A 17,429-nucleotide genomic window follows, 5' to 3' on the forward strand; every position below is an offset into this window, starting at 1 on the left:
GGGGCCCACACTTTCCCTGACCACCTTCTTGTTGCTAACATACCTGAAGAAACCCTTCTTTTTACTCTTAACATCTCTTGCTAGCTGCAACTCCAAGTGTGATTTGGCCTTCCTGATTTCACTCCTGCATGCATGAACAATATTTTTATACTCCTCCCTGATCATTTGTCCAATCTTCCACTTCTTGTCAGGGGTCTGTGTGTGTGTGTGTTTGTTTAAGATCAGCAAGGATTTCACTGTTATGTCAAGCTGGTCACCTGCCATATTTACTATTCTTTCTACACATAGGGATGGTTTCAAGTATCAGAGGGGTAGCCGTGTTAGTCTGAATCTGTGAAAAGCAACAGAGGGTCCTGTGGCACCTTGAAGACTAACAGAAGTATTGGGAGCATAAGCTTTCGTGGGTAAGAACCTCATTTCTGCATCTGAAGAAATGAGGTTCTTACCCACGAAAGCTTATGCTCCCAATACTTCTGTTAGTCTTCAAGGTGCCACAGGACCCTCTGTTGCTTTTTATAGGGATGGTTTGTTACTGCAACCTCAGTAAGGAGTCTTTAAAATACAGCCAGCTCTCCTGGCCTCCTTTCCCCCTCATGTTATTTTCCCAGGGGATCCTGCCCATCAGTTCCCCGAGGGAGCCAAAGTCTGCTTTTCTGAAGTCCAAGGTCCGTATTTTGCTGCTCTCCTTTCTTCCTTGTGTCATTTTCCTGAACTCAACCATCTCATGGTCACTGCCTCCCAGGTTCCCATCCACTTTTGTTTCCCCTACTAATTCTTCCCTGTTTGTGAGCAGCAGGTCAAGAAGTGGGAGGGGTAGCTCAGTGATTTGAGCATTGGCCTGCTAAACCCAGGGTTGTGAGCTCAATCCTGGAGGGGGCCATTTAGGGATTTGGGGCAAAAATCTGTCTGGGGATTGGTCCTGCTTTGAGCAGGGGGTTGGACTAGATGACCTCCTCAGGTCCCTTCCAACCCTGATATTCTAGGATGCTAAGAGCTCTGCCCCTACTTGGTTCCTCCAGCACTTGCACCAGGAAATTGTCCCCTACACTTTACAAAAACTTCCTGGATTGTCTGTGCATTGAGTAACTCAACTTCAATTTTCTGTGTGTATTCTGAAGAGTTTCAGCGTCACATTCAGTATAAACTAATTAAATTTGTCTCAGATTTCATGGAGCTTTTAAATGAAGAAAATAATTAAAGCTTAGGCAAGTAGACAACATATTTATGCAAGCATCAAGGAAATTATATTCTACAGGATTCAGCTCTGCAACATCATTGGTACTAGTATGAGCTATTATGGGAGACGGAACATAGAAGGTTCATAAAAAGCACTCTTGCCTTCTGTATAAAGATTGTCTTCATATTTCTGGCTTGGATTCCATTATTTCACTTTCAAAAATAGTCACATGTTTGAACTACAATCAGCCGTTCACGTAAAGCATAATCATGGAACTAACCGGATAGATGAAATTCTCTGACAATGCACGTACTCCTCTATATGCTCTGCCATATCTTACAAAGGCAACAAGGAGAAAACTCCATAGCCGTGAGTACTTAAACATATTTTGTATAGAAACTTAGACAGCTGTTGCCTTTCTTCCTGTTCTGATTTGTATGAAAAGCCCAGAGATAAGAAATATACAAAAATATAGTGAGGTACTTTCCCTCTTAACATATTCAGATAATGGGAAAACAGCCAGAAGGATAGATAAATAGCCACAGCCCCAACAATTTGTAGTTTTTTGACAGTAACAACAAAAGATGATTAAAATGCAATGAGAATTTCTATCCAGCAAGAAAATAAAGAAAGTACAGTGTGTACTCTTCACAAATGTATGTACCCAGCCCCCTTGGCACACCAACAATAAGAACAAGGAACTTATTTTTCCCTGAAGCATGTTTCATTCTTGCTACTAGCTTGATGCTGCTGCTCTAAATTAAATGTCATTGCTATAGACCTGTTATTAGCCTATCAGTAGCCAATGGTGAATCTCTCTGAAAAAAAAAAAAAAACAACAAAAAAAGCTGAAGTTTTCTAGTGAAATGAAGCAGAAATACATGTTTGACTTTCTACACAATTAGCCTATCATGAAAGAGAATTGCCTACAGAATCCTTCACCAATTAACCAAAAATTGTGATGAATAGCTCAAGCAACCTGACCATTTCTTTCCTTTAATATAAATTATTCAGTTTTCTGTATTCTATATCTATTACTCTGTGCACATGTTGATTAGTTCATTGATCCCCGCCACACACGCACAAAATCATTGAATTTAATGGAGTTTGTAAAAGTGGGTAGTCTAATTTAGGAGTCAAACTCTTCTTCTGTTTCCACCATTAAGTCTGGGGAAATCTGAAGTAATTCAATCAGGGCCGGCTCCAGGCACCAGCCCACCAAGCTTGTGCTTGGGGCGGCACCTGGAGGGGGGCGGCACAGTGCTCCGGCTCTGGCCACCGGGGATAGCGGAGCCGCGGCAGGCTCGCCACCCTCCCCCCGGCGCTCTGGCCGCCACTCCGCCCTCCCCCCGGCGCTCTGGCCGCCGGGGAGAGCGGAGCCCCGGCCAGGCTCTCTGCCCTCCTCCCGGGGCTCCGGCCGCCAGCGGAGCCGCGGCAGGCTCGCCGCCCTCCCCCCGGCACTCTGGCCGGTCGGGGAGAGTGGCCTGCGGCCGGGCTCGGTGCCCTCCCCTGCTGCGCTGGGGGGGAGGGGGGGACGCGGGGACGGCGGGAGGCTTTTTTGCCTGGGATGGCAAAAAAGCCAGAGCCGGCCCTGAATTCAACTAATAGGGGGAAAGAAAAGGAAAGAGAAAAGAAAAGAAAATCTGTCCCTAAGATTAAGAAACTCACTTATAGAATCATAGGACTGGAAGGGACCTCAAGAGGTCAGCTAGTCCAGTCCCCAGCAGGACTAAGTATTATCTAGATCATTCCTGACAGGTATTTGTCTAACCTGCTCCTAAAAATCTCCAATGATGGAGATTCCACACCCTCCCTGAGCAATTTATTCCACTGCTTAACCACCCTGACAGTTAGGAAGTTTTTCCTAATGTCCAACCTAAATCTCCCTTCCTGCAATTTAAGCCCATTGCTTCTTATTCTTAATCTCTGAGGATAGGACAACAATTCTTCTCCCTCCTCCTTGTAACAACCTTTTACGTACTTGAAAACTTATGTCCCCTCTCAGCCTTCTCTTTTCCAGACTAAACAAACCCATTTTTTTCAATCTTCCCTCATAGGTCACATTTTCTAGACCTTTAATCATTTTTGTTGCTCTTCTCTGGACTCTCTCCAATTTGTCCACATCCTTCCTGAAATGTGGCACCCAGAACTGGACACAATACTCCAGTTGAGGCCTAATCAGTGCAGAGTAGAGCGGAAGAATTACTTCTCATGTCTTGCTTACAACACTCCTGCTAATACATCCCAGAATGATGTTTGCTTTTTTTGCAACAGCATTACACTGTTGACTCCTATTTAGCTTGTGGTCCACTATACCCCCCCCAGATCCCTTTCCGCAGTACTCCTTCCTAGGCAGTCGTTTCCCATTTTGTATGTGCGCAACTGATTGTTCCTTCTGAAGTGGAGTACTTTGCATTTATCCTTATTGAATTTCATCCTATTTACTTTAGAGCATTTCTCCAGTTTGTCCAGATCATTTTGAATTTTAATCCTATCTTCCAGAGCACTTGCAACCCCTCCCAGCTTGGTATCGTTCACAAACTTTATAAGCATACTCTCTATGCCATCATCTAAATCATTGATGAAGATATTGAACAGAACTGGACCCAGAACTGATCCCAGTGAGACCCCATTTGTTATGCTCTTCCAGCATGACTTTGAATCACTAATAACTACTTTCTGGGAACATTTTTCCAACCAGTTTTGCACCCACCTTATAGTAGCTCCATCTAGGTTGCGTTTCGTAGTTTGTTTATGAGAAGGTCATGCAACCACTTGTATATCCAAATACAATGAGAATATCAAGCAAACTAAAAGTCAGTTTTTCACTACAAAGCTCAGGGATACTCTACAATGGTTGCGTACGAGAAGGACTGTCTATTAGAGATGGTTTGCTGCAGGTTTCTCTGTTTCAGCAATCAGCAGTAATTGCAAATAATCCCTGACCTAGTTGGAGTCTGCAGAGATTCGTATCTGAAAGGGCTCATAAAAATAAGTCCATATATCTTAAGTATTTGTGACATGAAACCAGGTTGGTTAAATAAGTTACTCAATATTCTGCTTATTGGTTATTTTAAAGTAGGATAGAAGTTGTCAGTTCCTAGCATTAGTGGATCACAGGGCTGCCATAGTTCTGTTGTACGTACACACACACACACAAGCAACTGCCACACACAAGAAAGGAGAAAGTGTGAGCAGAAGACCTGAGACCCTAATGTCACCACACCAGGACTGCTGTGCTCCTGTCGCTGTATCCCTCCAAAATGCACAGCAGCAGGAAAAGCCAGGAGGTGGGCAAGTGAAAGCATAACAGCTGAAGGTGCTGGTCATTTTTTAAGAACTGTATTACTATTTACCAAAGGTAAAGAAGCAAAGAAAAATAGCTGAAGTGTCACAGGGCATGTTGGCCCTTTCAGAGAGGCTACTGGTCTATCATGGCCCTGAACCCTAGATCAATCCAGAATCAAGGCATTCTGGGACTTTTAGGTCTCGAGGTTGAATGGAGCTGTGGGCCTGACAGTAAGGACTAGAAATAGGGCTTCTGTTATTAATTTTATTTTCCAAGGTTTATTTTGAGCTTTATGCAGACATCCAAATATCAGGGGTTTGGGACTGTGTGTATATTGTAATGCAGAAATGCTTTGCAATATTTCCTAGTGCACTTTAATGTAGCACTGTGTCAAACAGCATGATGTTAAAGTGCACTAAGGAAACTTTATTGTGCACCAGCGAGGTCTACATAAACCAATTTATGTGCAATACAGTAGTGTGCTTTCAAAACCACACCACCATAGTCTGCATTATTGCTCCATGTAGACAATCGTTTCCAGTGTTTATTGGATAAACACCGATTTTTATTTATTTATTTATTTTTGTATCAGGTGTGTTTTATTTATGTTTGTCAGGTAAAACTAAAAATCAGAAGCCATAACTATAGGTAACCTCCCCTTACTCAGCATGAGAGTGACTTGGCATCATAGTTCAGGGCAACTGAACCTGTATTTCCCCTCAGTGGTTCAGCAAGGACATTAACTCTTGGCTTTCAGCTCCCCAGCTGTTGCCTTTCTTGGTGGAGACACAGGGGTCTCTCCCTTCCAACCGGGGTATTCCAAGCCTGCAAAGCTCCCTCCCTTTGCTGTGTAATTCCCAGCCAAAACAGTCTGCCTGAAAAGACCTGTTTGCTCTCTCTTTAGAGAGTGAAAACAGAGAGATTGCTACAGATATAAGTTACCACACAGCTCTTTCTAAGGGCTTTACACTGGGGGAGGTTGGGGGGAATTGACCTAAGATACGCAACTTCAGCTACGAGAATAGCATAGCTGAAGTCGACGCATCTTAGATCGACTTACCTCACGGCGCGGGATCGATGGCTGCAGCTCCCCCATCGACTCCGCTTCTGCCTCTTGCCCTGGTGGAGTTCCGGAGTCGACGGGGAGCACGTTCAGGGATCGATTTATCACATCTAGACGAGACGCAATAAATCGATCCCCAGTAGATCGATGTACCCTAAGCAAACCTACTTTATTCTTACAGTAAAAAGCATTACAGAGACAATATATTAAAAACAATAAAAACCTACATGCATGCTAATAAGTTAGGGTTTTCTTTGTGGTTATAAGTTCATCAGAGCTTCAGCTCAGAACAAGCACACAGTATTCTGGGGCCTCAACTGGCCAAATCATTCCAATCCTCCCTTAAGGATTCTGGCCTTTCATCGACCAGGTGTCCTATCCATTTGCTGGATCAGGAAGAAGGCTCTGAGTCAGTTTGAAACCCAGGCTTTTATCCAAATATAATTTCTTTGTCTATTGGTCTCTGGAGAATCCTGTTTGAACTAGTATATGAATATCTCCCCAGAGGGGTAGCTTCACGGGCTAACAATGGAGGAAGTTTATTAGTATCCTCCCTCCTACTACAGAAGGGACATACAATGCCACAACACCACACACAGTTGTATTTTTAATACAATGTACCCCCAAAGGTATTAACCCTAATTCAAAAAGGTTTAACTTAATTCAATAAAGGTTTGTTCAGCATATTGTCAGTCAGTCACACGGGGGAGTGTGCATGACCCATGGCATGACTCACAGCTGACAAAGTTGGAGAAGAAGCCTGGGGGTAGAAGTCTGTGAAAGGACTGGGTAAAGGCCCAAGAGTAAGTCAGAACAGTAATTGACCCTGGAGCGGGGCAAGTGCCTCACTGGAAAAGAACTGTGTAGGTTTGGACTTGTGTTGGAGCTGTTTGTTTCAGACTTTTACTGCCCTGGAAGAGGTGGGGATTTTCATTTGTTCAGACAGCTAAACTACCCAATGAAGGAGAGAGGGGAGGGATTGAGGAAATGGCTTCCCTTGATGATGGAAAAAGCAAGCCACTGCTGCAAAAGGTTCTTGTGAAGTGCTCCAAGTAGCGCACTTCCTGTAGAGCCCCCCTTCATATTATTGTCATAAGCCCTACCAGAAATATAACTGACTTCCCAAGAAAGAATTATAAAATAAGGAAAAAGGTCCCTACCAGCAAATAAGTGATTCATCAAAAAAGCAACACTAGAGGAGAGGCAACCCAGCCTAGACCTAGAAACGGACATTTCTAGTAAGCACACTACTATTCTTCAAATGTCTGGAAAAACCCAACCATGAAACATTTAGGGAATTAAAATGTAGTGAGCTTAATTATGTAAATTAACACATGGATAATAAACTGACAGTTGCTAAAACAATACAGGAATTGGAAGACAGACATCAGATATTGAGCACTATCAAGAGGTCTGTGATGCAAAAAGAAAGTAATCGGGGGAGAACAAAAAAGGCAATAGAGAACAAGGAAGAAGGATCAATATCCACATAACAGGATTTGTAGAAGGCCAAGAAGATTGTAATCCTATCAAATAGTTTTCAAATTGACTGTCAGAAATACTTATAATGAAGAAACACATATTAATAGAAAAAATGCACCAGGCGGCAAGAACAACAGAACACAGAGATCCTCATCCATTTTTAATTCTGTCAAGACTAACAAGGGTCATAGAGTTTAAGACCAGAAGGGATCCCCAGATCATCTAGTATGACCTCATGTAAATAACTGGCCACCAACACCACCTGGACCTGCACACTAAACCCAACAACTGAAATCAGACCAAAGTACCATAGCCCACAGAAGACTAAACTAATTATGTGCCACAGGTAGAGAATAGGCGGGACCAAGGTGCACGAGTGCCCAAGGCCCCTGAAATGACAAGAAAATGATTAAATGAGATATACTCAGATAATCCTAGCAAGTGAACCAAACCACACACTGCACAGGAAGGCAAAATATACACAAGGTCACTGCCAATCTGACCTGGAGGAAACTGTCTTCCCAATCCCATATATGCAAACAATTAGATCCTGAGCACATGAGTAAGAACCAGCCAGCCAAGCACCTGAGACAGGGAAGGCTGTGTGCAACCTCAGAGCTCTGGTCCACCCTAGCCAATGTCTCATCTCAAGTCTTGGCCATCCCTGATGCTTCAGAGAAAAGAGAATTTTTAAAAAGCCTAAAATATATTGGTGGCTGGTGGGGAGACATTACCTGGCCCCTATAGGTGGCTGGCTGAAACCCTGAAGCATGAGCTTTTAGGAACATAAAAGACAATCTGAGAGTAAGGCCCAGGGCTGTTGAGCCCTGCCCCCTACCATCATAAGCAACACTGTCATACAATCACACTCATTAAATTCTCCAGATCTGTCTTAAAACTAATTAAGTTGTTTGACCCTACAACTCTGTTGGAAGACTGTTCCAGAACCGCACTCCTCTGTTGGTTAGACACCTTCTCATTTCCAACCTGAATGCATTCATGGCAAGTTTATATCCATTTGTTCACATGTCCTTTAGCTTAAATAGTTCTTCGCTCTTCCTGTTATTTATCTCCCTGATTTATTTTGGGAGAATAATCATATTCCCCCTCAGCCTTCTTTTTTGGTAGACTAAACAAGCCATGCTCTTTCAGTTTCTTCCAATAAGATAGGCCCGCCGTTCTCCTGACCATCCTATCATCTCTTTTCCAAACCTGTTCTAATTTAAATTCATCTTTCTTGAACATGGGTGACCAGAATTGTAGACAGTATTCCAAATGAGGTCTTACACTTGCCTTGTACAACCGCAATACATCTCTTTCTACTGGAAATGCCTCGCCTGGTACATCCTGGGATCGCTTTTGCCTTTTTCACAGCTGCATTGCCTTGGTAGCTTGTAATCATTCATAGACTTTAAGGTCAGAAGGGACCAGTATGATCATCTAGTCTGACCTCCCACATGATGCAGGCCACAAAAGCTGAGCCACCCCCTTTCCCTTGACTCAGCTGTTGAAGTCCCCAAATTCTGTGATTTAAAGACTTCAAGTCGCAGAGAATCCTCCAGCTAGCTACCCCCGCCCCATGCTGCGGAGGAAGGCGAAAAACCTCCAGGGCCTCTGCCAATCTACCCTGGAGGAAAATTCCTTCCCGACCCCAAATATGGTGATCAGTAGAACCCCGAGCATGCAGGCAAGATTCTCCAGCCAGACCCTCATTGACCATTGATACTATTTATCAGCGATGGCACGCTGTTGATTAGTTGACTAAAATTATGTTATCCCATCAAACCATTCCCTCCATAAACGTATCAAGCTTAATCTTAAAGCCAGAGAGGTCTTTTACCCCCACTGTTTCCCTCAGAAAGCTGTTCCAAAATTTCACCCCTCTGATGGTTAGAAACCTTTGTCTAATTTCAAGCCTAAACTTCCCCACCGCCAGTTTATATCCATTCGTTCTCGTGTCCACATTAGTACTGAGCTGAAATAATTCCGCTCCCTCCCTGGTATTTATCCCTCTGATATATTTAAAGAGAGCAATCATATCCCCCTTCAGCCTTCTTTTGGTTAGGGTAAACAAACCAAGCTCCTCAAGTCTCCTTTCATACGACAGGTTTTCCATTCCTCTGATCATCCTAGTGGCCCTTCTCTGTACCCATTCCAGTTTGAGTTCATCCTTTTTAAACATGGGAGACCAGAACTGCACACAGTACTCCAAATTAGGTCTCACCAGTGCCTTGTATAACGGAAGCAGCACCTCCTTATCCCTACTAGATATACCTCGCCTAATGCATCCCAAGACCGCATTAGCTTTTTTCACGGCCACATCACATTGCCGACTCTCAGTCATCCTGCGGTCAACCAGGACTCCGAGGTCTTTCTCCTCCCCTGTTACTTCTAACCGATGCGTCCCCAGCTTATAACTAAAATTCTTGTTAGTCATCCCTAAATGCATCACCTTACACTTTTCACTATTAAATTTCATCCTATTTCTATTACTCCAATTTACAAGGTCATCCAAGTCTCCCTGCAGAATATCCCGATCCTTCTCCGAATTGGCAATACCCCCCCCCCCAACTTTGTGTCATCCGCAAACTTTATCAGCCCACTCCTACATTTGGTTCTGAGGTCAGTAATAAATAGATTAAATAAAATGGGACCCAAAACCGAACCTTGAGGAACTCCACTGGTGACCTCCCTCCAACCTGACAGTTCACCTTTCAGTACGACCCGCTGCAGTCTCCCCTTTAACCAGTTCCTTATCCACCTCTGGATTTTCATATCGATTCCCATCTTTTCCAATTTAATCAATAATTCCTCATGCGGTACCTTATCAAACGCTTTACTGAAATCGAGGTATATTAGGTCCATCGCATTTCCCTTATCTAAAAAGTCTGTTACTTTCTCAAAGAAGGAGATCAGGTTGGTTTGGCATGATCTGCCTTTCGTAAAACCATGTTGCAATTTGTTGCAATTGCCATTGACCTCAAGGTCCTTAACTACTTTCTCCTTCAAAATTTTTTCCAAGACCTTGCATACTACAGATGTTAAACTAACAGGCCTGTAGTTACCCGGGTCACTTTTTTTCCCTTTCTTGAAAATAGGAACCACATTAGCTATTCTCCAGTCCAACGGTACCACCCCCGAGTTTATAGATTCATTAAAAATTAATCGCTAACGGGCTTGCAATTTCTCACGCCAGTTCCTTCAATATTCTTGGATGAAGATCATCCGGTCCGCCCGATTTAGTCCCCTTAAGGTGTTCAAGTTTGGCTTCTACCTCGGATACGGTAATGTCAATCCCCCCTCCTTTATTCCCCTCTGTCACGCTGCCACTATTCCTAAACCCTTCATTAGCCTCATTAAAGACTGATGCAAAATATTCATTTAGATATAGTGCTATGCCTAGATTATCCTTAATCTCCACTCCATCTACAGTCTTCAGCAGTCCCACTTCTTCTTTCTTTGTTTTCTTCCTATTTATATGGCTATAAAACCTCTTACTATTGGTTTTAATTCCCCTCGCAAGGTCCAACTCTACACGGCTTTTGGCCTTTCTCACTCCATCTCTACATGCTCTGACCTCAATAAGGTAGGTTTCCTTACTGATCCCTCCCCTCTTCCACTCTTTGTACGCTTTCTGTTTTTTCTTAATCACCCCTTTGAGACGCTTGCTCATCCAGTTCGGTCTAAATCTCTTGCCTACTAACCGTTTTCCCTTTCTCGGGATACAGGCCTCCGACAGCTCCTGCAACTTTAACTTAAAATAATCCCAGGCGCCATCCGCCTTTAGATCCATAAATATGTTAGCCCAATCCACTTCCCTAACCAGTCCCCTTAATTTATTAAAATTAGCCTTTTTGAAATTGTAAACCCTAGTCTGATTTAATTCTGTTAATCCTTCCATTTAGTTTAAATTGAATTAGCTCATGATCACTCGAGCCAAGGTTGTCCCCTACAACCATTTCCTCAACGAGGTCCTCACTTCTCACCAAAACCAAATCTAAAATGGCATCCCCCCTCGTCGGTTCAGCTACTACTTGATGAAGGAATTCATCAGTTAGCACGTCTAGAAACATCTGAGCCCTGTGTTCAACCAACACGTTCAAGTCTCTCTCCTCCTCTGTTGCTCCCAATGATGAGTGCCCAGCTCAAAGCAAAAATTCTTATTATTAGATCTTAAGTGTACTTTGTACCATTTTGAATTTCATCCTATTTTTTTTTACACGAGTCTTCAAGGTCATCCAGACCTTCCCGTAGAATATTTAAATCTCCTCTGCATTGACGACGCCCCTCCCAACTTTGTTTCATCAGCAAGTTTCACTAGCACACTCCTAGCTTTTCGTACAAATGGTGTTAATAAAAATATTGAATAAGATTGGCCCAAGACCAATCCTTGAGGAACTCCACTAGTAACCTCCCTCCAGTCTGATAAGCCATCTTTCAGCACAATCCATTGCCTTCTCTGCTTTAGCCAGTTCCTTATCCACCTTACAATTTTTGTACTGATCCCCATCTTGACTAATTTAAGTAATAATTTCCCATCTGGTACCCTAGTCAAATGTTTTACTGAAGTCCAAGCTCTACTAGATCTATTGCACTTCTACACTCTAAAAAAGCACTTTTCTCTCAAAGAAGGGTCCCTATCAACTGCTAGAGAAACTAAAGATGCAAAAGAGAATATGTGCATTTCCAAATTTCTTAGCATCGCTACAAAAAAGTGGGCTGGATTAACTCCAGGGGAGCAACTGCTCAATGTCTTAGTGACTTTGTTTATGTTGGGCTATATAGGCACTGATGAGAACTTTTCATCAAGGACTCTCTCATATATTTACAACACAAGTTGAAGTTGTTCAGTGCACGAGAATTCCCCAGCTATTACAGGTAATGCCTTGGATGAACAGACTGCAAAACTGCTTCCAAAATCACTCTTGTTCAGCCCTTCTGGCCATTCATTTGACAGATATATTTGAGTGGGCATGCTTATAATTGAACAAGCACCATATGTCAGAATTTCATACATAGTTAGTTATAGAACTTTAAGACAGGTGAAAGGTTAAATGCCTTTAAGCTGAAATAGGCTTTTCTTGTCTTACACTAAGAAAATTCAAAGGAAAGAAATACATAGCAACAGAAACTTGTTCTTTCCAAAAAGCTAAATAAACTGAACCAAGCCTTCTTGGTTTCCTTCTGTAGGGAAGCCATATTGGTATAATGAGAAAGTCCAAATACTACAAAATACCTGGACTTAATCCCAAAACTGTGAGCTTCTTGGCAGAAAGGAGAAGATTGGCATGCACTGAGCAGTAAACACTGCGTTAATGCTGACATCCAGACAGTCTATGGGGAACTGACTATATTATCAATTATCCTGACAGATAGGGGAGATTGCTGGAACCCGTGATATACATTTCAAAACTCAAATTCATTATAACAGACATTCAGTTGAACCAAATATTAAAATTAATAGAAAATATTGATCCTCTGGAATTTGGAAGAATGCATGAGACTCGGTTTAATATGCCATAGCCTGTTGTTATACTGGCAGACAACGTACCACCTGCAATTGGCCAATGCCAGGGGCTGAGTGGCAGTTCAGTAAGTTGGCAAAACTCAGGAAGTGCCAGTGTCTGAAGATGGATGAGCACTTGAGAAGGGTAGTGAGACCCTCAGTGGAGGAAATGCCATCAAAAAGTGAAAGTTAAATAATGATTTAACCAACGGCAGCCACAAACCGGAGGTAAGTCAATGAGAATTCACCTTCTGTACTTTCTGCCAGGAGAACTGTTATGGCAGAATCAAGGCAAAGTGATCAACAATCATAGAATCATAAGCCTGGAAGGGTCCTCGAGAGGTCATCTAGTCCAGTCCCCTGCACTCATGGCAGGACTAAGTATTATCTAAACCATCCCTGACAGGTGTTTGTCTAACCTGCTTTTAAAAATCTCCAATGATGGAGATTCCACAACCTCCCTAAGCAATTTATTCCACTGCTTAACAACTCGGACAGGAAGTTTTTCCTAATGTCCAACCTAAACCTCCCTTGCTGCAATTTAAGCCCATTGCTTCTTGTCCTATCCTCAGGAGGTTAAGAACAATTATTCTACTCCCTCCTCCTTGCAACAATCTTTTCCATACTTGAAAGCTGTTATATCCCCCCTTAGTCTTCTCCTTTCCAGACTAAACAAACCCATTTTTTTCAATCTTTCCTCATAGGTCATGTTTTCTAGACCTTTCATCATTTTGTTGCTCTTCTCTGGACTCTCTCCAATTAGTCCATATCTTTCTTGAAATGTGGCACCTAGAACTGGACACAATACTCCAGTTGAGGCCTAATCAGCACGAAGTAAAGCGGCAGAATTACTTCTCATGTCTTGCTTATAACACTCCTGCTAATACATCCCAGCATGATGTTTGTTTTCCTTGGAACAGTGTCCTGAGGATGATGATATTAAACACAGGTGGAGATTCTGTGCAATCTGTCTGCACAACTAGAGCCACTCATAATACAGGATGACAGTAAAGAGAGTACAGAGGCGCAACCATCAATCTGCAGAGAGGAAGTGGTATGTGCTATTATGAAAATGAAGCCTGGGAAAGCACCGGGAGTAGATAATGTGCTTGCAGAATTGTTAAAGTGACTGGTAAACATAGTACTGATCTTATGTGGAAAATTTGTAATCATGTATGGATGTCTAGAAATTGGCTGGAGGACTGAATGAAAGGGATTCTTCCAGTCTTTACCAAAGAAGGGAGACATAATAGAACATAACTATTGTACCATCTCACTGACAACGCACACAGAGTACTGCTCTACATAACTCAGAATCCCATGAAACACAAGATAGAAGCAGAAATACAACCACAAGAAAGTGGTTTCAGGGGGGGCTGTGGCACACATAACCAAATTGCAAATATCCAGCAAATAACTGAAAAACACAGGAGTACAGTCACTCATTGATCATTTGCTGCTTTGACTACTTAAAAGCATTTGATACCACCTGACAACTGTTTTTGGATGACACTGGCAGACATGCGAATTCCAAAACATCTCATTGAGCTCATTGCAAGTCACTGTCACCAACAACAGACCATGGCGTGACAAGCAGTAGGCCACAGTCAGTGGTTGTCCACGGGGCAGGGTGAGAGACAAGGATATATTTTGTCCCCAACCCTCTAACATTTAAGCAGAATTTATTAATTAGAGACAAGCCTTGGAAGGTTTTGACAATGTGGAAGGAGCTAAGATTTCCATTGGTGGGTACCTCTTAACTGACCTCAGATATGCTGATGACATGACACACTGTGCTACAACCACCGATGCAATGCAACAAATGTTGGAGTCTGTAGAAACAGTTAGTGAGGAATATCGACTATCCCTTAATGTCACGAAAACAAAATTCATGTACCTTAACATGATCAACCACCACAGGATGCAAGCAGCCATCACAATTAATAGAGGCAATAGATTAATTTAATTATCTGGGATCATATATGGCCAACCAAAGAGGCTGTTCCAAATAAACTGGAAGAAGCCTAGGGACAACTCACCCAGCTTTGCCATCCCTTAAGAAAATGTGAAAAAAAGTGGCATTTCCAAATGTATGAAGGTGCAGTTGGTGAAAAGCCTATTTTTTTCATGGTCATTTACAGATGGAGAGTTAATGCTGCTGACAAGCATAAAACTGGAGTTATGAAATATGGTACAGGTGAAGACTCTTGTGTATTTCTTGGATGGAAAAAAATGAATGCCTTTGTTAGAAATATTACTGGAGAGGAGCAGACACTGATGTAGAAAATCAATGAACTCAAACTTATGTACTTTGGTCACATTAGGTGTAGCGATGGAAATAACCTTCAAAAAATTATTGTGGAAGGAATGGTGGAGGCTCAAAGTAGGGGACAACAAGTGAGGAGATGGATGGAAGATTTTCTCACACACTGCTTTAGCTTTTGGCTCACATGCCTATATTACTTTTACATAGCACACCTCTTGTGGTAGCATGTGGGATAGGTGTAGCTACACACTATAGTGAAAAGCAGGCATGGGATGTGTAGATACATGTGTCAGTGAAAGGCTCTGACAGTGGGGAGGCAGCCGCTCCCCACTGCTGTAGCCTTTCACTCCAGCAGCTCCCCACTACTGGAGCCTCTCTCCATTACAAGAAATGCTTTAAAATAAGTTTTCAGATTTTGGACAGATTCATTGAACCTCACCCATGCATAACCTTGGAGTACAACCACCTTCTTGTTCCTGGGATGTATGGACTTGCAGTTAAAGACCTTGTTATGGTGCTGTACTGAACTATGATCAAAAGTAGCCACTTTTAAAATTCTAACACCAGCCTGGAAGTGGCATGGGGAGGTTTCCTGCCACTGACGCAGTCCACACATTCTCTGGATGTAGCTAAATCATCTTGATCAAATATGACTTATGCTTGAAGAGCACTTTTTTGTGTGCCTTTCTATATACCAGAATATACCCCAGTTCCTGCTACAATGTCCCCACATGCACACAGACAATTTCAAATGTTGAACACTGTTGTACAAACAGTATTCTCTATGGGCTGATGGTCCACTGCTTAGCATGTTATGTTGTCATTTGCACCTGTGCATAGTCATAACAACAACATTACAGTCTCCTATTAGTGACTTGTGAAGAAGGTGTAATTGAGTCTTGGGTACATAATTAGCCCTTCATGAGGTTTAAGGTGATATGGAGGAGATGAAGGTATTGTTCTTATCATAGAAAAGAGCTATCGATTCTACCCCATGTATCGTTGCAGAAGCCCAACTGTAAATCAAACATGTTTAGTTTCAAAGGTATTTTCAGAAATGTAGGAGTAAGAATTAAATTTATCTATTTATTTTCATTTAAGGTCTTTCTCCCACTGCATCATGGAGTATAATTACTTCTTCCAAAAAGCTATTTGCAAAATGCCAAGTTTCTTTGCTTTCAGTCAACCTCAGGGTAAGGGAGGAGGGAAAGTTTCTATCCAGCTTTAATGTTATCCAGCTTTGCGTCTCAAAATCATAAGTGATGGCTCAGCAGCTCATTCAGCAGAAAAAGCAACTTGGCCATAATAACCGTTTTGTTGGTTTAAGAGAACAGATCTCCAAAGACCTAAGACAAGAAGTTCTCCAAACTGTAGTACTTTCCTCCAAGTTCTGAGAAAAATTTGGCTCAGACTTCAAGCTTATAAAAATGTGTGTCTCTACAGAGACTGTCAACAATGCCAGTTAGTGCTGTTTGTGATAATGGTTTTTGTGTTGAAGTCACAAATGAACTTCAACTGATTCAAATGTTTATTTTAGTTTTTTAATGAGCACAATGAATATCGAATTCTTATCTGAACATTTTTAGTCTACAGTAATGAGGTGGAAACCTCACAAAAACAAGCCTTAAAAAAAAAAACCTCACTTCCACTACTTTCCCCTCCCCCCCCCCACTGTTCAGCTGAAAACACCTCTCATGCTATTTCAACATTTGTACATTCAGTCCCAACCAGACCCAGGAAATGTACAGGTGGCACAAGAGGAAAAACAGCTACAGTTTTTCAAACGTCAAAAAAATTGAGTTATATTTTTCAGACTGGTTTGCCATCCAACTTCTCCAGTCCAGCTTTGCAATTAGAAAATGGGACTGAAAACTCCAACTTTTGTAATAGTTATAAATCAACTTGGCCAGATTTGCTGCTGTCTTAAGTGAGCATGACTCCATTGATTTAAATAGTCTGTCTGCTACTTTAATTGCCAGCATGTATGTGTTTAGCGACTCCCTGCTTGTCAGTCACCCATGAAGGTTGGTATCTGCATAAACGGCATCAGGGGACTCAAGAAGCAGTTCAGAAATATTCTAGGACATCATTGTGGAAAGTTGGAGGTAAATCCTTTGGACTGCACAAGGTAAAATGAAGGTTTCCCATGTGAAGTGATGGGGTAGTGTAACCCTCACACCTTCTGGGTGTGGTGTTCTGTCCCATCTAGTGGTACCAAGACCAGAAAGAGAGAGAGATTAAGGAGTCTGCTCTACAGCCTTATCTCAGAGTCAGTTGGCTTTTAGCTCATGTGGTAGAGGCTCAAGCTCTAAACTCCAGAGGTCTCAGGTTCGATCTTGCCCATCGACAACCAGAGTCTGTCAGCATTACAGTAGCATAACACAGGAAATAATCATGAAGTACATTTGAATTGTTTTTTTAAATGTTATGCTCTTGCTTCCTTTACTTACCTGATAGTGTTTTGGGTTGTGGTTTTTTTGTTTGTTTGTTTTTACCATTTTACTTCCAAGCTACTATACAACTATGACATGCAACATGCTCTCTGAGGTAACTAGTCTTCATTATAATGTCAATGGAACGGACAACTCCTGCACTTTGATGGAAATTCTTTCACATTAGCAGCTGCCAATATTGAACTTATGAGTT

Source organism: Malaclemys terrapin, chromosome 6 (genome assembly GCF_027887155.1).
Source record: "Malaclemys terrapin pileata isolate rMalTer1 chromosome 6, rMalTer1.hap1, whole genome shotgun sequence".
Lineage (NCBI taxonomy): Eukaryota > Metazoa > Chordata > Testudines > Emydidae > Malaclemys > Malaclemys terrapin.